This window comes from Ascaphus truei, chromosome 12 (assembly GCF_040206685.1).
Source record: "Ascaphus truei isolate aAscTru1 chromosome 12, aAscTru1.hap1, whole genome shotgun sequence".
Lineage (NCBI taxonomy): Eukaryota > Metazoa > Chordata > Amphibia > Anura > Ascaphidae > Ascaphus > Ascaphus truei.
In genome coordinates, this window is record NC_134494.1 from 12,464,826 (window position 1) to 12,492,470 (window position 27,645).

Below are 27,645 nucleotides of genomic sequence, written 5' to 3' on the forward strand. Positions count from 1 at the left end.
ATATAGCTGGTGAAAATAAAGAACTATTTTGCTATAGGCTATTTGAATATACCTAGCGGGGCGGTACAAATGTAGCTAATTGCAAAAATGATATGAACTTCTAATCTCAGTACTCAATATAACATAACATTGCAAAAAAATATAACAATAAAAACAATTTTATAAAGGAATAGTATAAAAAATAATATAATAAAAAAGTATATAAAAACCACTGTAGAGACAAAGTCCTGTTCCAATATATGATACACCCAGGTATCTGCAGCCCGTTTTTAAGGGATCACCAGTCCCTAAACAAGATCTGTGGAATAAAGAAAACAAACAGGCGCACACCTAGTGTATTGACGTTATAAAATATGTATTAAAGGAACATAAAATCAAACAAATGCCCACTCACAAAAGTACTGCAAAATCAAGCGTGTATGAGATTGGCTCTCATTTGCCAGCAGCGCGGTCCTCTCGGTCCAACACAAGGTCCCAGCTTACTCCTGTGTCGCTCCTCCGCATAACCGGAAACGGAACCTTTCCCTTTGGGTGCCCGCCAATAAAAGTCCCTCCGGAAACAAATGGTTCAGAGTTCCTATGTGCCGGTATAGAATGTAACACAGCTAAATCGCGGGGGACTCAGGAGCTCACGTCTCACGTCCAGCAGCAATAGTGTTCATAGGCAAGTGACGGCCACAGTTAGACCATGCCCTACGCGTTTCGTCATCAAAGATGACTTCATCAGGGGTTGGGGGCTTGGGGTATTTTTTATATGCATTGGATGGCTTGGGGTATTTTTTATATGGATTGGATGGATATATATGTATATATATATATATATATATATATATATATATATATATATATATATATATATATATATATATACACACATTCCCAGTAAGGTGTGTGTGTGTATATATATATGTTTTATTTTTGTATTAAGTGAAGTTTTTATAATTACATTTTTTAAGAAGACTACTATTCACTGAAGTATTGCACTGATTATAGTATCTACAATCCTGATTGATAGTATTATACCATCGGGTCATCATTTCCATATTTTACTTATATTATTCATACTCCTAATTGTCTACAGCAAGGAATTTTCTCGTTCCCAATCGGATATAGTGACATTTGTTTTTTGGGATTCCCTTCCTTGACGGTGCTCTGTTTTTTGATTTATTGTGGACTTCCCACTTTATTATTATTATTTTCTCCCTTCCATTTTGTTTGCGCCTAGGTCATCTTCACCCAATATATATATATACATACATACATACATACATACATACATACATACACACATTGCAGCCTCACTCTGAGCGGCGCGAAAACATACTTTTCGGAGTCTTCCCCCCCGATTGGCCGGCTCCACGCTCACTGCCGTGCGTGCGCGTGGCCCTAGTATGGAATGCGTGGCTAACCACAACCAATTATAAATGCCGCACTATATTACGGGCATAATACGACAGACATGATCTTATAAGGGTCCATGTTAAAATCGACAAGAAATAAAAAGTGAAGCACTGTGTGTTCTCATTTGCATGTCATTACCCAGAATCCCTCGCTGCGGTGGAAGCATTGTATGATAAGAGATAATGGGGAAAAGCAGGGTTACAAACCTGTCTGAGACATGTGAAAGTACTTACAAGTGGTATTTTTATTATTTTGTCTGGAAAGAATACTCCGAATAAATATATAATTAAGGCCAACTCTTGCTGGTGGCCTGTCTATTCCAGGTTTTCTATCATACTATAAATCCTTGCAATTGAGTCAGTTGCCTCTATGGCATTTAAAGTCAGATATCAACCCCTTTTGGGGACCCCATGAAATAGCCCATGTGGTCAGGCATTCCAGGGACCCATGACTTAGTATGCTATTTGCTTGTTTTAGAGGAGACATCTTGTTCTGTGCTCCAGTGGAGCACTGAACATGATCTGGCCGACTGCAGAACGGAAGAGGACTCGTCCTTTTCTGTTCTGTCACTAGTGATGCTGTGATCATGCGATCGCTCACGGGGAGCGGATGCATGCTCACAAAGTGCTGGAGAGGCTGTGGCACTCTGTGGCTATCAAGGGGTTAAGGGATGGGTCCAAATAGAAGCTATGGAAGTAAAATCATTAGATTGAGACGCTACTTTGGCTCTCCGAGAATACAGACCTGCTTGCATTCAATTTCTCGCATCGATAGATAGCTCCTTAAGTATTTGGGAAGTTGCTAAGCTTAAATTGAAACATACCACACTGATTTCCAATATGATTCCTCTATGCAATATTACAGCATGTAAACCAAGTTTGATCAAAACTGCTTTTGCCTAGTAGCGAAAAGCTGGCTATTGGAGCCTTACATATTTCGTTTCAGGTGATCAGATATTAGTAACAAAAAATACTACCAATGAAAAATAAGCTGCACTAACAAAGAGTTTTTCAGAAATCTGCAATTTAGGCATTTTGCAACCTCTTATTGCTCAAGTGCACCTCCAGCCTCCAACATATTTGGAATATATCTGCAGGTCCCCCCCCCCCACAGAGTATAGGTCTAATTGCCATATTATAATTACACCAATGTGTTTTAGTCATACGTAAAAGAATGTACATGTACCGGTAGTTATATTCACTGGGAGACTGATCTAAGTGAACTATTAGACATTGTAATTGGGAAGATATTTGGGATTCAGTGACTAAAACTTCAATAAATACTGTAATTAAAGAAAATGGTTACAAGATGGTATATAAGCGTAGCCTGATTGAACAGGATATATAAAGATAACTCAACCCACTATGTTTTAGAGATTGAAGACAGATTGGCACAATGTTTCATATACTGTATGGTGGCAGTGTCCCGATATGTTCAATCTATGGAAACAAATCTATACTCTGATTAACAACATCCTGTCTATCCTTACCTCCTGATCGATGGTCAGCCTTACTAAATAGACTACTTCCTGATATCTCAATAAATGAAAATAATTTGATTACCTAGATTCGCTCAGCAACCAGGTGCTGTTTTGCAGCCAAGTGCAAAGATACAGCTCCCAGCATTAATCAGATAGAAAACCATACATGGCAAGTTATGTTTGTCGAAAAACTAACCAGTTTAATTAACAATTATTTCTATAAATTCTGGAACCTTAGGGTAGACAAATGACAGATATGAACTTTGAGGGGAGTTTGTATATGATTTTTAATGGCTTGTTACTTCTCTATAGAACTAGAGCTATATCTAAGACCTTCACTTTAACATAAAATTCTGTATTGGATTAGTTGATTGTTTCCACGTGAACGCTTATTTTTTTTTTAAATTTATATTTGTATTGAGATTTTTCAAATATAAATGGGGATGGGAGGGATACATAAGTGTAACATGGTTTGTCTCATAATACCTCTCTTTCCCACATACTATATCTGTTATGTAAGTCCTGTTAGCTCCAGGCAGTAACAGGTTAATCTATGGGTCAGTGACCCCCCCTTATACTCCACTTGTAAGTGAAGGAAGTAAGGTGGTGACTCATGGCATGTGTACTGCCTTTCAGAGATAGGTACAGTCCATGAGCCTGCCCCTTCCAGAGACTTCCAAGTGGGAGTAGCAAAGTTAGTTTAGTCTTGCTCTGTCTGCAAAGGAGAGAGCATGGGCTGTCAGACTCTCCCATAGCGCGGATGAGCTGGCCCACCCCAGGCCAAAAGGCCTGGGGACAATCAAGACTCAAGGCCCCATACTATCGGGGTACGCATCATCCAGAAGTCCTTCCAAGATATAGACGGTCAACTCCAAGACTGGTGGAACAGTCCCTACAAAGATTCCAAGGAATAAAAATGGAAAAACAAGGGGGAGAAAAAACAGAGGGAGAGCAAACATAGTTATAGGTCCGGCGTATACATCTCACGGTCATCGTATGTAGGCAGATCGTCGATTGGAGAAAACAGTCATGGATTCCAGTTAAATCTTCCAAAGTTCTAGAGAACCACACGAGAGTGGTTCGACAAGAGTCCCTCAAAGGCACAGACGGTCTTAAAGCTTTTATCTCCGGGCAACTGCACCCTCAGCTGATCTATCGTCATCTGTGTCGTCTTCCAGAGGTCTTTGTCGATGACCTGATCCATCCCTGGGGGCCAGACCCAACACAGATAGGAAAGATGCTGATTCTTCGGGGTACCGGAGCGAGATCTGTCTGCCTTCATGGTTGACTACAAGGCAGAATGGAAAGGCCCATTGGTAGCGAATACCCTTTTCCTGGAGCACCACCGTTACTGATCGCAGCCCTCTCCTCCTCTCAATTGTCATCCTGGACAGGTCCTGGAAGATCAGGATGGAGTTGTTTTCAAATTCCAATTGAGCCTCTGTTTCTGCAGCCTTTTATAATCCTTTCCTTAGTTGCATATTGGTGGAGTCTTAGGACCACATCTCTGCTTCTTTTGGGGTCGTCAAATCTCGGACCCAAGGCTCTATGAGCTCTATCCATCATAAGATCGCCATTTTGTAGCTGTGGGTCAATTGACGTAAATATTCTCTTAAGATATGGCTGGAGGGCTTCCGGGACACCAACTCAGGGACATGGCGGATTCGTAAATTCTGCCTTCGCTCCCTGTTCTCCATATCCCTCATAGCTCTTATCTCATCATTGAGACGCGGGACCTCATCGTCGGTATTTACCTGGTTTTGTAGGGAAATGTCCATCTTATTTTCAAGCTCCGTAGTTCTTTTAGCTAGTGTAACACCCTTTCCCCTGTGTCAGGGCGACTATGTGTGCTGCTATACCTGTGTGGAAAACTGGAGGACTGATCCTCCGCTACTGGGGAGCCTGGGGTGTATGTATATCTACTAAACAGCGCCTCCACCTGAGAAGGATCCTCCCATAGTAGGATAACCCCTCCTAAGACAATATGTCCAGTAATACACACACAGAGTATGGAAAACAGTATTTACTGGGAGGTAATAAACAATGACGTAATGTCACGCCTGTATGCCCGCAGACCTGGCAAGACCCCAGTACTGAGGTGGGAAAGGTATTACGCCTCACACCCACAGCAGTGGGAGCAAGCCCGGAGTGTGGTATAGCATTGCTGGGCCTGTTGAAAGCGTAGTTAGTAATACTTGCAACATCCTTAGTAGTATGCGAGAGGATAGTCGTGTCCGTGTGCCAATGTCCAAGGGTTCCAGAAGGTAGAGTCGTCGGGGTACAAAGCCAGGTCCAAGGGTTCCAGAGAGCAACGTGGTCGAGAGCGTAGCAAGGTTCAAGGGGTACAGAGAGCAGAGTCGTCAGAGCAAGCAGCGTCAAAGACAGGGAAATCCAAAGGTGAAACACAGGAGCAGGATACAGCAGGGACACAGAGGGAGCACAGCATAGGTCAGCACACAGGGAAACAGGAACTATGCAGAGCGAGGAAGAAGTGGACAGACAGGGATTATAAAGGAAGGTGCACCAATGACAGAGAGGGGAGGAGCAGAGAGAGAAGTGGGAGAAGATAGGGATAGGTCAGGGAGAAGCGAGGAGGAGACAGAAGGAGCAATCAGGGGAGTAACCGGTGGAGCTTGGGAGGAGGAGTCAGGGTAGTGGTAAGGCAGAGAAAAGGAACGCGTGTGCGCGCCCTCTGCGCGCGCACAGGCTGGGAGAGTGAGATGGCCCGCAGGAACCGAGAGGAGGACGCAGAGGGCGGACAGAGCCCGGAGGAGGAGCGTGTGCGCGCGCCCCGTGTGAGTGGAGGGGGCGCGTGCACAAGCCGTGCCAGCAAGCTCTCGGAGCGCCGCGGGAACTGTGCAGGAGGGAGGCAGAGGAGCGGACGGGACCGCCAAGAATTGCAAGGTATTGCTCATGGACGCAATGGGTGACTGGGAGCGGGGAGCGCTATTGCAGGAGCTCGAGGACCGCGCGGAAGCGCGAGGTCTGCGGGGCATGCGCTGAGGAAGTGTGAGAGAGGTAGAAGGAACGGGACAGGAGTGGGACAGGGTAGAAGGTTTAACAGGAGATGGGACAGGGGAAGATAAGGAAGGGAAAGGAATCCCCTGGATAGTCACAGTATCCCCCCCTTGAGGATCGATCTCCGAGTGATCCAACCAGGGCTTGAGGGGAAATTTCCGGTGAAAATGGAGAAGAAGTCTTGGGGCGTGAATATGGTGTGCTGGAACCCAAGAACGTTCTTCTGGACCATAACCTTTCCAGTGTACCAAGAACTGCAGAGTATTCTTAGACCAGCGGGAGTCAATAATAGACTGGATCTCATATTCCTGTTGGCCAACAGTAGAGACAGGATTGGGTTTCCGAGAGGGAACAGGAAAGTGAGGACTGGGTATGAGGGGCTTGAGAAGGGAGGCGTGAAAGACTGAAGGAATCCTCATGGTCGGAGGCAGTTCAAGGCGGTAGGCTACAGGATTGACTCTTTCCAAAATTTTGAATGGACCTAGGAATCTAGGAGATAATTACGGATATGGTGTTTTCAGCCTGATATTTTTGGAGGATAACCACACTTGGTCATCGGGTTTGAAAGAGGGCCCAGGTTGACGATGACGGTCAGCTTTGGTCTTTTGTTTGGCCACTGCCGATTGTAAGGTCTTGAGGATCTTTTTCCACGATTCTTGAAGGTTGACAACATGAGAATCGGCTGCAGGAACTCCCGAAGGAGAAGGCGAGAGAGGAAGGCTACTGGGATGGAAACCGAAGTTGATAAAGAATGGGGACTCCTGAGTAGACTAGTTTCTTAGAGAATTTATGGCGAATTCGGCCCATGGCAGGAGATCCACCCAGTTATCTTGTGAGTCCGAGATAAAACATCTTAAATATTGTTCCAGGGTTTGATTCATCCTCTCTGTTTGACCATTGGTTTGAGGATGGTAACCTGAAGAAAACAAAAGCGAGATTCCGAGTCTTTGAGAAAAAGCCCGCCAAAACTTCGAAATGAACTGTGATCCACGGTCAGAGACAATAGAAATGGGAACGCCATGTAATCTGAAAATTTCTTTGGCAAAGACATCGGCCAGGGTGGCGGAGTTAGGAAGACCCTTGAGGGGGATAAAGTGTGCCTGTTTTGAGAACCTGTCAACTACGACCAGAAAGGTGTTCATCCCTTTGGAAATGGGCAGCTCAACAATGAAATCCATTGAAATATGTTTCCAGGGTTGTTCCGGAATGGGAAGAGGTAAGAGAAGTCCAGAAGGTTTGTGATGGATAGTCTTACTCTGGTCACATACAGGACAGGTGGTGGTAAAGTCCAGAATGTCTCGATTCATTTTAGGCCACCAAAAAGTCAGTTTGATGAGATCTGCTCTTCTTTTGAAGCCTGGATGACCGACTGCTCTGGAAGAATGACCCCAAATTAAAACTTTATGGCGAAAGTGTGGAGCTGCGTAAAGGCGACCTTCAGGTACCCTGAACCTGCTGGGAATGTGAGCTTGAGCCTTGTAGATCTCGTCCAACACATCGAAGTTGTTCGCAGAAATAATACATTTGGCAAGGAGAATGGGTTCCGTGGTTTCGCTAGCATCGTTTTCGGTGGCGAACTGGTGAGAGAGAGCATCCGCTTTAACATTCTTTGTACCTGGAATATATGAGATGGTGTAGTTAAAGCGGGAAAAGAAGAGAGACCATCGGGCCTGGCGGGATCCCAAGCGACGAGCCCCCTCAATATATAACAAATTTTTGTGGTCAGTGAGAATAGCAACTGGTTCCTTGGACCCCTCCAACAGGTGTCTCCATTCTTGAAGAGCCAGTTTTATGGCCAAAAGTTCACGATTACCAACATCATAATTCCTTTCGGCAGAAGAAAATTTTCGGGAAAAAAACCACAGGGGTAAAGTTTCTCTTGGGGAGAAGTCCTCTGGGACAGGACTGCTCCGGCTCCTATGTCCAAGGCATCGACCTCCAAAGTGAAAGGGAGGGAGGTATCCGGATGACGAAGGATGGGTGCAGAAACGAAAGCCTTCTTAAGAACCTCAAAAGCATGAACCGCCTCAGGAGACCAGGAAGCAACATCAGCACCCTTTTTAGTCAAGGCAGTGATGGGAAGCACAATAGAAGAATTTTTTTTATGAACTTCCTATAATAGTTGGCAAAGCCAAGAAAACGCTGCACAGCCTTGAGTGAATTAGGCAGTGGCCAATCGAGAACAGCTTTCAGTTTCTCTGGATCCATGGAGAAGCCTTGGCTGGAGATGATATAGCCTAGGAAGGCCGTAGAAGACTGATGGAACATTTTCGCATATAGATGGTTAGAACAGAGTCTAGAAAGCACAAGTTTGGTATGTTGAATGTGTTCCTCCAAATTTTTTGAAAAAATTAGAATGTCATCTAAGTAGACTATAACAAATGTACCCAATACATCGCGGAAGATGTCGTTCATGAACTCTTGATAAACGGCAGGGCCGTTACATAACCCAAAGGGCATAACAAGGTATTCGTAATGTCCAGAACGTGTGTTAAATGCAGTCTTCCACTCGTCCCCCTCCCTTATGCGGATGAGATTGTAGGCACCTCTTAAGTCGAGCTTAGAGACGATAGAGGCCCCTTGGAGACGATCGAACAGTTCTGAGATAAGCGGAAGAGGATAGCGGTTCTTCACCGTGATTTTATTGAGTCCGCGGAAGTCTATGCACGGCCTAAGCGATCCATCCTTCTTCTTCACAAAGAAGAAGCCAACCCCGGCAGGGGAGGTAGAGTTGCGGATGAATCCCTTTTCCAAATTCTCCTGAATATAGGATGTCATAGGCTCAGTCTCCGGGACAGAGAGTGGATAGGACTTCGACTTCGGCAGGACAGTACCTGGAATGAGATCAATAGGACAATCGTACGGACGATGTGGGGGAAGAATCTCCGCTTGTACCTTGTTGAACACATCCAGATATTCGTGATACACAGTAGGAAGGGTTAATAGATTGGAAGAAACAGAATCCAGCCTGGCCAACACCGCAACAGGAGACTTCTGGGGAGCGGAATCAGTGGACAAAGGCCATTGGAGAGGCAGAACACCGGTCAAGTCAATATGCGGATTATGGAGTTGAAGCCAAGGTAATCCTAAAATAATTTGCACAGAAGGAGATTGAAAAATATCGAAGATGATTACCTCCTTATGGCCATCAGCCAGGGTCAATGTGAGAGGAATAGATTCCCAAATGATAAATGCCGGCTGGAGTGGTCGGCCATCAATGGCCTCGAGGCCAATGGGAGTCTTCCTTCTGACCATGGGAATTTGGTTCTCTGAAGCAAACTTCTGGTCCAAGAAGTTACCACCCGAACCTGAGTCGATGAACGCTTCAACCTTCAGAAAAAGATTCAGACCCTCCAACGTAGCAGGAAGCATCAATTTCTTAGGGAGAGTGTCAGGAGGAGAGGGGCAAGGAGAGACAGTACCCAGTAGAAGCCCCTCTACCTTTACTGGGTGTGCCCGTTTCCCGGCTTCAGAGGATAATTCTGGAGACGATGTTCCGGAGAGGCACAATAGAAGCACAGTCGATTCAGGCGACGCCGCGCTCTTTCCATGGCCCGAAGCTGCTGACTGCCGACCTGCATCGGTTCCGGAGAGTCCAGTGCCAGGAGCGGAGTTGTAGGCGACCTATGAGAGACAACAGAAGAGGGAGAACGAGAACAAGTCCTTTCATGCCGCCGCTCCTGAGTACGCTGATCCATGCGTAAACTCAAGGTAATCAACTCCTCTAGGGAGGAAGGCCGGGCATGAGTCGCAAGGTCGTCTTTCAACGTATCCGTGAGTCCATGCCAGTATGCGTCAGCGAGTGCCTCGTCGTTCCATTGGACTTCAGCGGCCAGCGTGCGGAACTCGATGGCGTATTTGGCAGCGGATCTTCAGGCCTGAGAAACGTGAAAAAGAAAGAAGGCGGCTGTCTCACGCCGTGTAGGGGTATCAAATACTAGTTGGAACTCGCGTCTGAAGAGAGAGTAATCTTGTGTCACTTCACTCTTCCGCTCCCACAGGGGGGAAGCCCAGGCGAGCGCGTCTCCGGTTAACAGGGCGTAGATATAAGCTACTTTGCTGTGGCCAGTAGGAAACAGGGAGGGGGACATCTCAAACTGCACCTCACATTGGTTTAAGAAACCGCGGCAGGCGAGGGGATCCCCATTGTAACGGTTCGGAGAGGGAATCCGAGACCCAGAATGGGGGTAAGTCATGGCCACTGATGGCATGGGGGCCGAGAGATTCTCCTGAGGGGAGAAGTTTGCCAATTGTTGGGAAACGGTAGAGAGTTGGTTACTGACAAACTGTAAGGCCTCTAAGGAAATACTCGTACCCACCTCAGGGGGGTCTGCATTTGTTGGGCTCTGCATAATGTCACGCCTGTATGCCCACAGACCTGGCAAGACCCCAGAACTGAGGTGGTAAAGGTATTACGCCACACAACCACAGCAGTGGGAGCAAGCCAGGAGTGTGGTATAGCGTTGCTGGGCTTGTTGAAAGAGTAGTTAGTAATACTTGCAACGTCCTTAGTAGTATGCGAGAGGATAGTCGTGTCCGTGTGCCAATGTTTAAGGGTTCCAGAAGGTAGAGTCGTCGGGGTACATAGCCAGGTCCAAGGGTTCCAGAGAGCAACGTGGTCGAGAGCGTAGCAAGGTTCAAAGGGTACAGAGAGCAGAGTCGTCAGAGCAAGCAGGGTCAAAGCCAGGGAAATCCAAAGGTGAAACACAGGAGCAGGATACAGCAGGGACACAGAGGGAGCACAGCATAGGTCAGCACACAGGGAAACAGGAACTATGCAGAGCGAGGAAGAAGTGGACAGACAGGGATTATAAAGGAAGGTGCACCAATGACAGAGAGGGGAGGAGCAGAGAGAGAAGTGGGAGAAGATAGGGATAGGTCAGGGAGAAGAGAGGAGGAGACAGAAGGAGCAATCAGGGGAGTAACCGGTGGAGCTTGGGAGGAGGAGTCAGGGTAGTGGCAAGGCGGAGAAAAGGAACGTGTGCGCGTGCCCTCTGCAAGTTGAGGATGCGCGCGCACAGTCCGGGAGAGTGAGATGGCCCGCAGGAACCGGGAGGAGGATGCAGAGGGCGGACAGAGCCCGGAGGAGGAGCGTGTGCGCTCGCCCCACGTGAGTGGAGGGGGAGCGTGCACAGGCCGCGCCAGGGGCCGCGCTCGGAGCGCCGCGCCGCGGGAACGTGCAGGAGGGAGGCAGAGGAGCGGACGGGATCGCCAAGGATGGCAAGGTATTGCTCGTGGGCGCAACGGGTGACTGGGAGTGGGGAGCGCTATTGCAGGGGCTCGAGGACCGCGCGGAAGCGTGAGGTCTGCGGGGCATGCACTGAGGAAGTGGGAGAGAGGTAGAAGGAACGGGACAGGAGTGGGACAGGGTAGAAGGTTTAACAGGAGATGGGACAGGGTAAGATAAGGAAGGGGAATGTTGGTGCATTTATGTGGATACATTCCCGGGCGTGCCAGCCCCTGGGTGTAGCTCAACAACAGTCAACGGGCAGTCTGCTCAAACAACGCCTTCCGCCTCCGCGTGGGGTGGTTTCCAGCAGGAGTGTCCCACCATAGATAGTCTCTGAACTTAGGTGATCTGATCCCAGACCACAAGTTACGCGTCACCACGTGGCGTAGACACTGTGTCCCTGATAATGAACAACACATGAAAAAGGGTCCCTAACTATGGGCTTCCCTATACAGCTGCATGTGCCTACTGTGAGTCTGGGAGTAACTGGGGCCTGCAGGGGAAATCTGGCCTAGTCCCAGGGCTACTGACACCTGGGACCCTACCTCCCTCTTCTGAACCCTTCTCCCAACTGCCCTAACTGTCCTAACTGTTATCACTGTCCTAACTGTTATCACTTTTCTAACTGTTTTAAACGCAGCAGCCCTATTGGCTGCTGGCAAACATGTGGTCTGCAGCCCCTGAGGCTGCTGGGACTTGTAGATGCCAGGGGATCTATGGGTGTAATGGCCGCCGCTGTCATTATACTGTGCATGCGCCAGGTGTGCAAAGATGGCCACCGCAACGCTAGATACTATCTGCGCATGCACGAGCCTTCTCTGCACATGCGCACAAACAAAATGGCGGCCTCCTCTGCGGAGCACTGGCGACCCGCTCGCCAGCTCACAATCTCCCGGCAGCAACCACACAGCCGTCCCCCTCACGCAGCCTGGAGGTAAGAGGGGAACCTGGCTACACTAGTAAAGAGAATTCTGTTTAAAATTCCTTTACGGCTCTGTCCAGAGCTGACTGAAAACTTGCTTGCATTTCTTTAAGCATGTTCTGGAGGTCCTGTTTAGTAACCACTGTGTCTCCCTCTGCCATGGTCAGCTCTCTGTTAGTAGCAGCTCCCCCCACTGCCTCCTCACCTGCTGTGGCCCTCTCTGCCTGGTTTCTTAATGTAGCCTTTCTGTTGGGGATATCCACCCTCAAGATCCGCAACTCCTTTGTTGATACCTGCAGGTGTGCACTCCTGTGCGCTCAGTGGCGCCATCTTTCTTTTTCTTTTCTGGTGCTGCTTGCTGCCCGCGGCTGAAACGGGAGAGATCTGGGGTTCCCGGCGTTGGCGTTTTCTTGAGGGAAATCTCCGCTAGTTCCCCCGGCTGACCGGGTGTCCCGCCGGACCGATCGGTGCGGTGATCAGGGGATTTTATAGATTTTTCCGACGGGGTGCACGGTGCTTCTTTAGCCTGCGTGCCCCCGCATTGAGGTCATGCACGTGCCTCGCATATTTTACAAATAACTATTGCATCTGCCTGTTGTCCCTCAGTTCCACTTCCCAACCCCACCCCCTTTTTTAATTATTTGTATCTGAAATTAGTGAATAAATATCTGGATAACATTTACAACCGGGTTTATACCTCTTTCTTGCCTTTTTTCCCTGAATCCCCATTAATGTTCCAAAATGAAAATTCAAAATAAACACAGTATATAAAAATAATAACATATTTTGGCCCAGAACCTCAAAATCCTACAGATTTTATTTTTATTTGAAGTAAAAAAATAAACTTAAATTTCCAATTCATATTCCTGCAGCCCCCTTCTAAATTGACTTTTCGAAGTGAGTGAAAGTCTCTCTGAAAATGCCTCCTGCCTGGGATTGAACAACAGGGGGTGATGAAATCAGGTGAAGTGTTCATTCCAATTTGATGATGTAACTTACTGCCCTCGATTGGGAGGGAGAAACCAATTGACAGCAAGGAAGAGAGAGGAAACAGCAACCACAGTGTACACCTGATACAGCGGCCAATCATATTTCCAAGTTGCCTGGCAGTGAAATGGTTAAATAAAATCAAAGTGTAAAATATTTAATTTTAATTTACAACAGGGAGTTTGAATGGAGGGAATGAGGGGTAGTGGTTGTCAGTCTTGTTGGTTCCAGCCTAAGGATAAGTAATTCTATTTATGAATGCCCCCATCACAGAGCGTGTAGAAGAGAGAAGGGCACAACGGTGTTGTTGGCCAAAAAAATAGGTTTTATTTGGCAGGATTTCCTACATTTCGGCTGTGAATGTAGCCTTTCGCAAGGATGGCCCTGTTACCAAGCCAGTTCGGGAAGGGTATGGGATAAGAACTTAGATTGTAAGCTCTTCGGGGCAGGGACTTCTTTTCCTAATGTCTACTTTTATGTACAAAGTTCCTATTCCCGTTATGTCATGTATGTTACTGCTGTAAAGTGCTATGTACATGGATGGCGCTTTATAAATAAAGATATGCATATGCATATATTAGAAAGAGCTAAGGCCATCCTATATGGCTGGTTACAATGTTTCCAAACATTTCCAGGATACACTTTCAAAAAGTATTTGAAAAACCCTTATTTTTATCTATTAATATTTAGCCATCAACGTATCGCAGTCACTAGTTCCAAGAAGTTCTACATGAAACTGACCTTTAACCCATTAAACATACAGTACAGTATCACTGTCATTAGGTATGTATGATCCTACTTGGCACTGACTCGTTAAAGCTCGCAATATACACAAAATGATGCATGTGAATTATGCAGGGGAATGCACTTTGAGTGGGATTTGTGAACATGCCATCGTAATTAGGTCAGTTTGGTCCCACTTGGCACTGATACTTTGACACATTAAACACGACACTGTCATTATGTCAAATTGGTCCTACATTGGATTAAACCTTTAACCCATTAAGCATGCCATTATTTATGTGTAATCCTACTTGGCACTGACTGTTTAAAACTCACAATATACACAGTATTTTGCATGCATGTTAGAGAATCCATTGTGGTTGGAATTCCTAAACTATTTTATCTTCTAAGGAAAATTCCCAGACTGTTAAATAGATTAGACAGCCTGGAGCTGTAAACCTTGCATTAGCTTTCACTGATTACAAAATATAGGTATGGGAGTGTAACAGAGATTTATCACTGTTTGAGAGAAACTGCCTCTAAATCCAGCAGTGTGCTGGTTAATTGCACACAGGCAATCAACCAGACTCCAACTGGCTGATTAGGACTCTTAGAAAAAGCCTTATGTGAGAAACAGGAGAGATTCCTTAGCTCACATTTGGGCTGACATAAGGAGAAGGAGGACTGCAGAGATTACCTTAGCCCACAACTGGGCAGACCTGAGGAAAATATGATGTCCTGATGCACACAAAAGGACTGTATGCTGACAGCAAGACCAGGGGACAAGACCTCTCTATACCTGGACACAGAGAGTGCCATAGTACACAGGGATGCGGACCCAGGAGAACAAGCCTTCCCCTACAGCTACAACAACAGATACAGATGAGACTTTATTGTTGGTCGGTTGTGTGTGTGTGTGTGTGTGTGTGTGTGTATATATATATATATATATATATATATATATATATATATATATATATATATATATATATATATGCAAATACAACTGTATGCTCATCTGCATGTCTTAGGCAGGTCTGCAACCCCACCTTTCACCATTATCACCCAGCATACAGCACTTCCACTGCAGCAAGGGATTCTGGGAAATGACATGCAAATGAGCACGCAGTGCCACTTTTTGCTTCAAAAACCATTTTTACCATGGTTCCCTATAGGCTTAAGCTTGCTGCATGGTCACAGCTTTGAGCACAGCCAGGGTTAAGGTGCATACCCAGAAAACCACCCACAGACAGCTGTTTCGACCTTAATGGGTCTCATCAGTGTGGGGTTCATTAACTGGCTGTGCTCAAAGCTGTGACCATGCAGCAAGCTTAAGCCTATAGGGAACCATGTTAAAAATGGTTTTTGAAGCAAAAAGTGGCACTGCGTGCTCATTTGCATGTCATTTCCCAGAATCCCTTGCTGCAGTGGAAGTGCTGTATGCTGGGTGATAATGGGGAAAGGTGGGGTTGCAGACCTGCCTAAGACATGCAGATGAGCATACAGTTGTATTTGCATATTTGCTTTCCTGTGGAGGGGTTTTGTCACTTTTTTTACTCACCATAACTTAACTCAGTATTATGGTATATATATAATGAATATGTTTAGGGTGGTAACCAGCTTAGCTACCCACCCAGTTAGAAAGGGCTAGAGTAAAGGTTTAGTTATTCTCCAAAGTGGAGTAGGCCTTTATTTTGTTTGTTTTTGTATATTTTTTCTTGTTAAAGGAATAGGCGCAATAAAGCCAGGATATAATTTCACCCTAATCGGTCTCCAATAAATGTACCTCTGCACATATCTCTTAGAGTGAGGATTAAACCTATATGTCAAAGAACTCACCTAAATTGTCTCTGCTGCTTTTCTATAGACAATGCTTGGCAGGAGTGTTGAATGAGATTGCCCGAGGCGTTCAGTTAGGACTGGCACAGAGAAATGCATTCAGTTGGTTTACAAATGAATGTCTGAGTTATGAAACTGGTAAAACCAGTGTCTGTGTTATACAACTAACAGATCTTGGTTATATGGCACAGAAATAGTCAGTGCTCTTAAGGTAGATCTGCAGTGTAAATGTACAAGGGGGAATAGATAGAAAGAAACATATTATCGGCAGATAAGAAGCTCAAGTTATCACCCACTCATCTTCCTACCTGTCATGAAGCAATCAAACCTACGTATTCCCTGGTCATTTTCTATATCTAGGATACAATTATGTTTATTTATTTATTTATAAAATGTTTTACCAGGAAGTAATACATTGAGAGTTACCTCTCGTTTTCAAGTACTGTATGTCCTGGGCACAGAATTATGATGACAAATACATGGTTACATTAAGTGAGCAGGGGTATACATTATATACAAGACATTGCATGCACAGTTAAAGATAATATATATTGTAGGCGTATGTAACAGTTACAGACCAGATTAAAATGTGAGACAGCTTAATTTTGAAAGAACTTAGACTGTTGGCGGTTGTGAGATTGTTAGATTGTTCCAGTTTTGGGGTGCACTGTAAGAGAAGGAGGAGCGGCCGGATACTTTGTTGAACCTTGGAACCATGAACAGTCTTTTGGAGTCAGATCTCAGATGATAAGTGCTGCATGTGGTAGGGTGGAGGAGCTTGTTTAGATAGATGGGTAGATTGCCCAGAAAGAATTTGAAGACAAGACAGGAAAGATGAACTATGCGCCTAGACTAGAGTGATGACCAATCTAGTTCTTTGAGCATTTTGCAGTGATGTGTGTTGTAGTTGCATTGGAGGACAAAACGGCATATTGAATTGTAGAGGGTATCAATTTTGCTAAGGTGGGTTCGGGGTGCTGAGCCGTATACTATGTCCCCATAGTCGATAATTGGCATTAGCATCTGCTGTGCGAAAAGCTTTCTGACCAGCAGGCTTAGGGAGGATTTTTTCCTATAAAGTACACCTAGTTTGGTATAGGTTTTGGATGTCAGGGTATCAATGTGCATCCCAAATGTTAAATGGGAGTCAAACCATATACCCAAATATTTAAAACTAGTAACAGGGGCTTGTTGCAAGGTACATGTAACCACACACGCGGGTTCTCTTGATAAGGCTTCTTTATTGAGCCTTAAAAACATACAGCACACAAAACAAAATAGCTTCTCTTCAGCATACAAAAACAAAATAGCTTCTCTTCAGCATAAAAAACAAAATAGCTTCTCTTCAGCATAGGATACAAGGCAGCTTCTCTTCAGCATGCAGGACACAGACAGTTCATCACACATGTACTTTGAAAAACAGACCTTATAGCAGTAATCTCTTCAGTATTTCAGTCCTGTCTCCTGACCAGCTAGCGTGCATGTGTGTACAGCCTGGGGGTTTTAAAACGCCTTCATTATGCAGCTGGGATCAGACTAATTAAGCAGCCCTTCTCAACTGAAACTTAACCTCGTCATTGCTGCACTGCAAGCCTAAACATAAGTTTGCCAGGTATATGGCTGGTGACGTTCATTCACCCTGTCACAGGGCTACGGTGGTATTAGCATTGGTTCTGATCTGGAGCTCCAAACCGTTTATTTCAAACCGTTTTGGATTGCTCACTGTATTCGCCTTCACCACCTCTGCTGGGAGGCAGTTACATTAATTCTCAAACTGTTGTCCCATAAATTGTTAGTGATGGGCGCTGAAATCCTTTGAAATTCAGCTTAGGCAATGTGCTGGTGTTTATGATTGCTCCAGATGTCTGTGGCTTTTCTTTAACTACTGAGCGTTTTTGAGCTACGTTCAGGAGTTTTTAAAGATGTTACATATATGTACATCTAACTATTATTATTATTGTTTATTTGTAATGCACCAACATATTCCACAGCGCGTTACAGTGTGGGTACAGAGACTTGATAGTTACATAAACAGTTATATACAAATATGGGCAAGAATACACAAACAAATGCAAACAGGTAATGAGGGCCCTGCTCGTAAGAGCTTATAATGAGGGACAATGTTGAAACAAACAGTGGTGGCTGCTCAATGTAGGTTGGAGTATGCATCAGGATAAAGTATGGTCGAGCTGCACAGCTGGTCCCATTAAGGTTTGGGTGTGTGAATGTTAGGGGGGTGTTAGATAGGGTGGAGTTTGGTCAAGCTGCATGGATGGTACCAATAGGATTGGCTGGGGGAGGGGGTTGGGAAGGGTGTTAGGGGTGTGCTAGATAGGCTTCCTTGGAAAGTTGAGTTTTCAGGGAGTTTTTAAATGTCTGAGAACTGGGGGAGAGTCTTACGTGGTATGCAATTCCAGAGAGAGGAGGCAGCACAAAAGAAGACTTGTAGTGAGAGGAGGTGATATTGCATTTAGGTATATATTTGAGGATAATGGCTATGATGAAAAAGCGGGGGGGGTGGGGGGGGAAGCATCGTTCAGAGCTTGGTAAGTCAGACCTACCATTTTAAATTTGATTCTGGAGGATATGGGAAGCCAGTGTAGGGATTTGCGTAGTGGAGCAACAGAAGTGGAACAGTCAGTGAGGTAGATGAATCTGGCACCAGCATTTTGGATGGTTTGGAGTTGAGAAAGGTGGACATTAATGAACAGAGCTACAGATGCAGTCAGCTTTATTAACGAGTTTTCCTCCGCAAACTGCAAATGAAACGCAGCCTGACCACTGCCAGACCACGGATTCCCCACGGCCAGACAAATTGCCCATGAGGATTAACACTGGATGGGACTCATGCTGTGTTAATCCTATCGGACTGCACTAGTCTGGAAGAGCTGCCCAGTGAGAGCAGACAGAAGCGGCCCATCTCCCTACGCATTTCTAATAGGCAACTGCAATGTTTTTATTTTATTTTAATAACATGGTATTGAAGCAGAACCGCATTAATTTAAGCCCCGGGGACCCACTGCTTCCTGGTATCTCCTACAAATGTAATACTTCTGTTGATGTATGCAAACTCTCAAACAAGGGTTCGTTGATAATGAGAAGTTTATTGCCTGTACGTACAGCACAGAGTATGATCATGCACGAAAATTGTCCATTAGACACTCTGCCAGGGGAGGGACCGAGCAGGCTTTAAATACATTTTAGATTCCTTTGTTTAACATAGGTTACTAGGCAGAAGATAATGACATCACAGCATTCCCTGTACACAAGGGGATAATTCTCTTCTAAACCAGTCAAGTTACAGGTCTTCTAATCTATCCCAGACTAACTCAAAAGATCAATTCATCTACCTGAAACTGGTTCCTTTTAGCTGACCAAAACACTTGAGTGTTTGAGCACCAAGGCACAGTCCATATTCCCCCCTCTGGAGCAAAATTCACTCTTGCATCAACATGCATACTAACATATAACACACACAAAGACAAGATGGATTCTGCACACTGCTAACAATTTCCTCTCAATAAACTCCCCCAGTCCTTTTCAGTAATTTCAACAGTATATTCATTTCAGCAATATTACTTTGTCACTCCCCTGCATAATGGCCCACGTGACCGGGAAATTTACTATGTAATTAAAATAATAATAAAAGTAGCTTCATTACCTTAGCGGCTAGCCACTAAGGTAATGAAGGGGTTAAACAGAAGTACCAGGTTTGTTGTGGTATAGAGGGTGAAGGGGCAGTGCCCCCAGGGTGTGTGGTTAGGCCTCCTGGGAGGGTTGCAGGAGGGGTTAATCCCTTAATTACCTTAGCGGTTATTACCGCTTAGGTAATTAAGGGGTTAACCCCTCCCACTACCCACTCGGGAGGCCTAACCACCCATCCCGGAGCATCCACCCCGTTCACCCACCCCCTCTACCCTCAACAAGCCACCCCAACAGGAATGGGCAACTGCCCTAGTAGCCAAATATGGTTATTAGCGCTTTTGCCCCTTCAAATATATAGTAAAATAAAATACATTAATAAATGTTTTACTTACCCCTACCAGGATGAAGGCCATCCTTCTCCTCCTCCTCTTCGTCATCACCATCATTGAACAAAGGGCCGATGCCCAACCATTAAAACACCAGTAACCCCTTTAAATACCTACAAATTCGACACTTTGCCCAAAAAATATGTCCAGCTCCAGAATACCCCCCTCTCACAAAATTCAAGCGGCTCTGTAAAGCAAATACCTACCAAAAGGGACTAATCTCTGACATATACACCGTCCTAGAAAACTCGGTGGCCCCCCAAAACCACGATTATATGCTCAAATGGGCAGCCGACTTGAATATCACAATAGAGAGAGAGAGATTTGGGATGAAATTTGGATGGCAGCCTCGGGAACATCCTTATGCACCACGACAAAGGAAAATATTTATAAAATTCTCTATCACTGGTACCCTCCCCAGTGCGATTAAGTCAGATCTACCCCCTGGCGTCGGACCTGTGCTGGAGAGGCTGCGGACTTAGAGGAGACATGGCCCACATCTGGTGGACCGGAAATTATAAAATACTGGACTAAGGTCCACAATTTGATAAAAGAGGTCACAGACCTAGAATTACCTATAGAACCGCTGACCTTCCTACTTGCAAGGCCAATACCCGGAGTTGGACGTGCAACGAGAAAATTGATCTCCTTTATTCTCACTGCGGCCAGATGTGAGATAGCGGCATCCTGGAAAAAACAAACCACCCCATCCAAAAGATCCATCAAAAAAAGGATCAGTGAAGTGATGCTAATGGAGAAGCTGACGGCAATGCTCAGACAAAAGCTCTTTCCATTCTATAAGATATGGGAGCCTTGGATACTTCTCACGAGATGAAGGACCCACGTAGACACCTCCCTAGAGATCGAACTCGGCCCTATAAGCCCTCGCGCCTGCCCCCCGACACTGACAGATTCGGGAATGTGGCCCCCAGGCTGTGAACACCCCCCCCCCTTCCCCCCTCCCCTCCATTCCCCCCTCCCCCCCTCCCCTCTGTCCTCCCTCTATGAGGACCCCCCTTTCATCGACAATCAAGATTGTCTCTCTTTCCCCCCCAAGAAAAAAGGTTAACATGTTTACGTATTAGGCTGTGAAATGTATCTGATTATCACCTGTTGTATCAATGCCTAATAAAAATATTTTGAAAAAAAAAAAAAAACACCAGTAACCCCTTAATTACTTTAGCATTTACTACCGCTAAAGTAAATAAGGGGTTACTGGTGTTTTAATGGGGTGGGTGAAAGGTGTACTATAGTTACTATAGTGGGTGGTTAGGCACCCCGGTAGGGTTTCAGGAAGGGTTAACCCTTAATTACCGTAGTGGCTGTTACGGGAGACCAGGACAATTACACCAGGGATCTGCACTAGACAGAACTGCAGAGTTAAACAAAAGGGAATTTATTGGAAAAGGTTTCCACAAACTTCCAGTACATAAAACACATAGAAAAACTCACCCAACTGAGGGAACTGGGGGACCAACCTAAAGTCCTAGGTCCAGGGACCTCCATCTGGAAGCTTACCCCTATATGCGTTCCCAACTTGCGCCGCTGTCCTTGGTAGCATGGGCAGCACTGCCTTGCTATCCACTAGCCCGTCATTGCTATCTGCATTCCCATCATTGCTTCACTCAAAACAGCTCAGGCTGATGCTTCCCACACAGACTGCAGCTCCACCAGATGCTCCAAGCCCCTGCACTGGGTCTCCTCAGTTCCCTTCTGCTGACTCCCTGTCAGCTCTTTCTCTTCAGGGCTCTGCCAGTCCATTGCCAGCACAGAGCCTTCACAAAGGCTATGAGGTTCAGAATACCTCAGCTAAGGCTAGGGAGAAGGAGTATTTATTCCCCTGTCCCAATCAGGGAGTCTAGATAGTTTGGGTAGGAACAATAGTCCTGGTCTTTGCACACAGCCATAGACCCAGTTGATGAGATTACTGGGATTGAAGGTAGGCCAGAAAGCCCAAAATGGCATGCCCAAATATGGTCTTTACTACCCTTAACATAATCCACAGGATGTGGGCAGATACAGGACAATGCCCACACAATTCCCCTCCACAGTCATACAATACAGATACAGCCCCAGCGCTTACAGCTTTCTTGCAGAACAAGTCCACTCAGCAGGTGGTCGCCCTCTCCCTGGTTCCTTAACAATTGGCCTAATCCCATCAAAGTGTTTAGGCCTATAATACCAAACTCTGTTGTGATTACAGCTCCTTCTGCAAGAGAGTTAACCCCTACAGGTCCACCATCTTGAACAGAGCTGTACATCACTGTTTTACATTCTTTAAGAATAACATATATATGACTCGCACAATAAACTGTACATACATAAATAAATACATCATATCATTGACAGGTAGCGGTAATGGCAGGCTTAATCTTTATTAAAGAGCAGCCAAATCTACCCCTACCATCACAGTGGTTACTACCGCTAAAGTATTTAAGGGGTTTAACCCAAACCCGCTACCAACCTGGGAGGCCTAACCACGCACCGTGGGGCAACTATACCCTTCACCCACCCCTTCAATACAATCAATCAATCAAATATATTACAATCAAATACAGTACAATAAAATACATTACAATCAAAACAAACACCAGCCATTTACTCCATTGATTGCCACTTTGGTTATCTATGCCTTCAACAGGGGCCCAGATAACCACATTGACAAACAATGGGCACCCTACTACCTACCCCCCTACCCCCAACAACCCCCCCCCCCCCCCCCAGCACCACCACCACATACAATAATGGGCTAAAGCCCTATTAGCCATATATGCCTAATAGCGCTTTTGGCCATTCAAAAACAATCAATAGCCAGCAACCCTATAGTAAATAAAAGTTGTACTTGCCACTGCCAGGATGCAGGCCATCCTCATCTTCATCCTCAACTTCATTGGCACCAACATTAAAATAAAATAAAAAACTAGCTACTGGCCAGTAACCCCTTAATTACCTAATGGGTTAACCCCTCTTGCTACCCACCCGGGAGGCCTAACCACCCTCCCCAGGGCAACTAACCCAATCCCCCACCCCCTCTACCCCCATCAACACACATACAAATGGGCAACACACAAGCAGCCAAATATGGCTAACAGTGCTTTTGTCCATTTGTGATGCTTAAAAAAATAAAAAATCACACTTACTAAAACAAATCTTAAAAGACAATACAAAAAAACACTAGCCAATACATCCATTGATTGCCACTGTGGTTATCTATGCCCTCGATGGGGGGGGGGGGGGGCAGATAGCAAAATTGTCAATCAATGGGCACCCTAAAAAAAAAATCACAATTAAATAAAATACAATCAATGTATATCTTACCTTTCCCGGGATGAAGGCTTTCATCCTCCTCATTCAACTGCAGCACAAGCAACACTTGACCCATGAAGCAATGATCCTCAGCTTGAAGAACATCATGATACGCAGAAGTCCATAATCCTCAGTTGCTTGAAAAGGAGACACCGGTGAGTAGATCTCCTTTCTTTTTTTATTTTCTTCTTATCTTCATCCTTGTCTTCTATCTCCATTTGTCAAATTCGATCAAGTTTGTCAGGAAATTACTTCTCTAACAAGCTTGATGGAATCCCATGGTACATCCACCAATCCAATTGGAGAATGTACCATGTGATGCCTTCCCTGTTTTGGAGTGATGTGACATCACCTTAAAGGGAAGGAAGCCATCCAATCAGGTAACATATGCTTTCTTCCCTTTAAGGTGAAATGCATTACCAAAAAAAGGGAAGGCGTCACATGGGACATCCACCAATTGAATTCTTGGATGTACCATGTGCCTGTCAAATGTGATGTCACAGGCCCTATATAAAGTCTGTCACGTCTCATTTGACAGTATGAAGACTGCATGGCAGCATTTCCGCCTGGACCTGTTCAAGAGGAGAAAGAAGACAAGGATGAAGATAAGAAGAAATCTACTCACCGGTGACTCCTCTTCAAGCAACTGAGGATTGTGGACATCTGCACTTCATGATGTTCTTTAAGCTGAGGCTCATTGCTTCATGGGTCAAGAGTTGTTGGTGCCACACTTGGATGAGGAGGAGGAAAGCCTCCATCCTGGCCACCATAGTTGCAATCAATGGATTACATGGCTATGGAGTTAGTTGCTCCCGGGTGGGTAGCGGGAGGGATTAACCCCTTAATTAACATAGCGGTGGTAACCTCCTACAACCCTCCCACGAAGCCTAACCACCCACCCTGGGGCAACTACGCCTTCACCTGCCCCCAATAAACTGGGTTCTTCTGTTTAGCAACTTCATTTGGTCAGCAGTTCAACAGATCATGTGAGGGGTGACAATAAATCTGACTGCATCTGTAAGTGTAAATTCGAATTACTATTAGCTGTAAAGTGTCCAATAATAAGGAGACATTTTTGAACCCCAGCACTACTTTATTAGTGAAGAAGGACGTCACCATGTTCCACCTAAGTCTTCCAACCTCGAGTTTCAGAAGATGACTCCTTCATCTAGGATGTTTCACTTTCAATGAGACATGCTTCCATCATGCACCTTATTAATACCCCTGTCATGATAATGTCATGAGACATTATGTATTTTAATCCATCTGGTTGTGACGGATCGGGGGGCTCGCGCTTCCCAGCGTGTCCCTGTCACCTCTGTTTCCACTACCTCTAGCCCTCCCTCTTCCCTGCGTCCTCGCTCTCTCCCTCGCGGCCGTTCCTCTGCAGCATGGTTGGCATGCCCTGACGCGCATTCAGGCCACCTGCGCGTCCTCCGCAATGTGCGCGCGTGTTCACGTTCACTGGTACCCCTCCGCGGCCCCCGGCGTGTCTCTATTACCCCAGCCTCCACATTACCTTTCTCCTCTGCCTCTCCGTCTCTCTCACCCCCATTGCCGAGCGCCCCCGCGGCGCTTCCTCCCTCACGTTCTGTGACACGCGCGGTGGACGCACATAATACTGTGACAGGGTAAATAAAAGCCACCAGTTATATGCCTGGAAAACCTATGTCTAGTCTGCAGTGCAGCACTTACTAGGTTAACTTCAGCTGGGAACAATTAGTTGGATCCCAGCTGCCTAATCAAGGTGTGTTAAAACCCAGGCTGTAGACACATGGAGCCTGGCTGTTGAGGAGAGAGGAGTAAGCTGCTAAAAGAGATTACTGAAACAAGGTCTGAGTAGCAAAGTAGTTGAATTGTGAACTGTCTGTCCCCTGCATAAAAAAAGGGTAGCTACCTTATATATAAACTGTCTGCTAAAGAGAAACTGTTTTGTTTGGTTTGCTGAGGAAAAAGCCATTTTCGTTTGTTGCTGATGAAAAGCTATTTTTGTTTTGTGTGCTGTATATCTTTTAAGGCTAATTAAATAAGCCTTGTCAAGAAACCCACGTGTGTAGTTGCATATACCCTGCAACAAATACCCTTACAGAGGGCGCGCGCACACGCTCCAGTTATCTGCCGTCTAGCTCCGCCCCCTGTGGCTTACAAGCCATATCTCTTAGTTATTTCCCTGTCTCCTCCCCTGCTCTCTCAGACCTATCCCTGCAAACTCTCACTCAACCCTCTGCTCCTGCTCTCTCTCCTATTGGTTCTCCTTCCTTTATAACCCCACTCTGCCCACTTCCTCATTGCTCTGAATAGCTTTCCTGTGACTCCTGTGTGTGCAGTGTCTATGCCTAGCTCCCTTGTTTGTTTCAGCGCTGGTTCCTGTCCCTGCTTCTGTTTGGATTCCCCTGGCTTGAACTACTGCTTTGGATTTGACTACTCTGCTTTCTCCTGCCCTTGAACCTTGGCTTACGGACTTCACTTTGCTGCTTTCTCCAACCCCTGAACATTGGCTTACGGACACCACTACGCTGCTCTCTGGCACCCCGGACTTTGCAAGTATACGTTAACCCCTTTCTTTCCAGGCCCGGCAACGCATTACCACACTCCGGGCATGCCCTCACTGCTGTGGGTGCGTGTTATACCCTTACCAACCTCAGTACTGGGGACTGGCCAGGTCTGCGGGCATACAGGCGTTACACTGGTGCTTCAGGGGTTAATGAGCTACAATTGGTGTAAAAATACAATGTATTGGGTTTGTAACAGGTCAGGAATTTTTCCGGGGTTGTACTTGTCTTCAAAGAGAACTTAATTGGGGGGCCTATCCTGTTTGGCTCACTAAAAGTGCCAGATGGGTTGTATGGAGTCTTGAGATAAGGGCAGTTGTTTTGCTAGAGATGGCATAAAATATGGCTCTCCTGCCAACTTTATAAACAGAATCCTTTTAGGGCTACCTTCAAAGGCATTCTCTGGAGCAGGGGTGCGCAAACTGGGGGGCATGGATCACTTACCCAGCTTCAGTCGGCTTCAGTCCCCACTTCCATCCAAGCGTCTCCAAGCGTCTCCAGGGGGTCATGTAACGTGATGTCAGATGAGCCCGCAGCGTCATTTGACACCCATTGCCAAGGAGATGCATCGTCACATGATGCCGCGGGTCACGTGATGTCACATGACCCCGCACCGTCATTTGACGCCGCATTAGAGGTAAGGGGGGTTCCATACAGGGGGAGAGTAGGCAGGGGGCGCAGCACAGGAAATTTGCGCACCCCTGCTCTGGAGGGTTCTGAAAGGCTATAGGGCGTGGCTAAGAAAGTGTTCAACCTAGGAGGGAATTTATTTAAAATCAGAATATCATGTAACGACAACTGCTCTGCATAATAATAGTTACAAATCTGTAATTGTGTCACAGAGTGGCAGGTACTGACACCACACACTGCATGTTTAAGAGGTAATAAGGACAGATATTCATTTCTCACTCAAATTTAGGATTAAGACGGTCGGGATTAGACTTGTTGTTACCGTGATAAGTGCACAACTCACTTATGCCAGTCACTTGATAAAGACCTCTGAGCAGGTCGAATCGTTGTTCTAGTTTAACATAATAAATTTTCTAAAATCCGTAGTGCCTTGGATCTTCCATTTCATATCTATTTTCAGGTTTTTCCTGACCCAGGAGCAAAGGTACTAAACTGCAAGTATTTTTCTCAATTTGATACTCATGAGGTGTGCAGCACTGTAACTATTTTGTAAGAGGTAATAAGGACAGATATCCATTTCTCGCTCAAATTTAGAATTAAGACGGTCAGGATTAGTCTTGTTGTTACCGTGATAAGTGCCAAAATGCATGGATGTGACTCATGTGTGTCTAATATTACAGAAGGGAAGTTATGTGCGGGTATATCCTGAGACAGGTTTAAACGTCGTTTGTGTAGTTTTTGTTTCTCTGTCGTAAAACTGTCAATCTCACAGCTGATTTACGACAGCGGGTGGGTTTATGTTTTTTCCATGGGAAAAAAAATATTTAAGTCTCAGCAATGTGACTCTTTGACTCTTTGACAAAATACACCCCAGGTTACGAAACGCATGAGAGTGCACTATAGATATGTATTTGTCAGTTTTTCATTAAAATAATGATTTTTATTGATTGCGTTTTGGATTTTTGTCTGGTCAGATGTGCATCGCCTCCTTCTCTTCACCACTGTTAGGAATGTATTAGGAATTCAGATTTTAACAGAGGTGTGTTTGGACCAAACACACGAGTCTCACTTCTGTGCCAGTGACCTCATGGTGGGTGTGGGGGTGTGGGGTGTGGAGGGGGGTGGGGGGGGAAGACCGCACTTAGAATACCAGGCGTCCCTGTCTTCATACGTATTCGTACCACCCCAACGCAGGCCCATCCTAATTAGTGCAACTCCCTTTGGCTGTCTTCCCTACCTGTACCCCGTCTGATTATTGTCAGTACCGTTACTTCGGAGGAGAATGCATCTCAATCTATCAAGGCATTATGGTGGTGGCGTCCACCCTGGGGATGTCTGATTGGTCTAGCCACGGGCCCAGACTTTTAGGAAGTTTGTGCCGGTGTCATTGACCAGACTCGTCAATTGTTCCATCCGGCAAATATACCAAATTCTGTTCCGAATTTTCGTAATTGTGGGTACATCTGGTAGCTTCCACAATGCTGCAATTTCGCACCTCGTGGCTGTTGCAAAATGTGCAATTAATT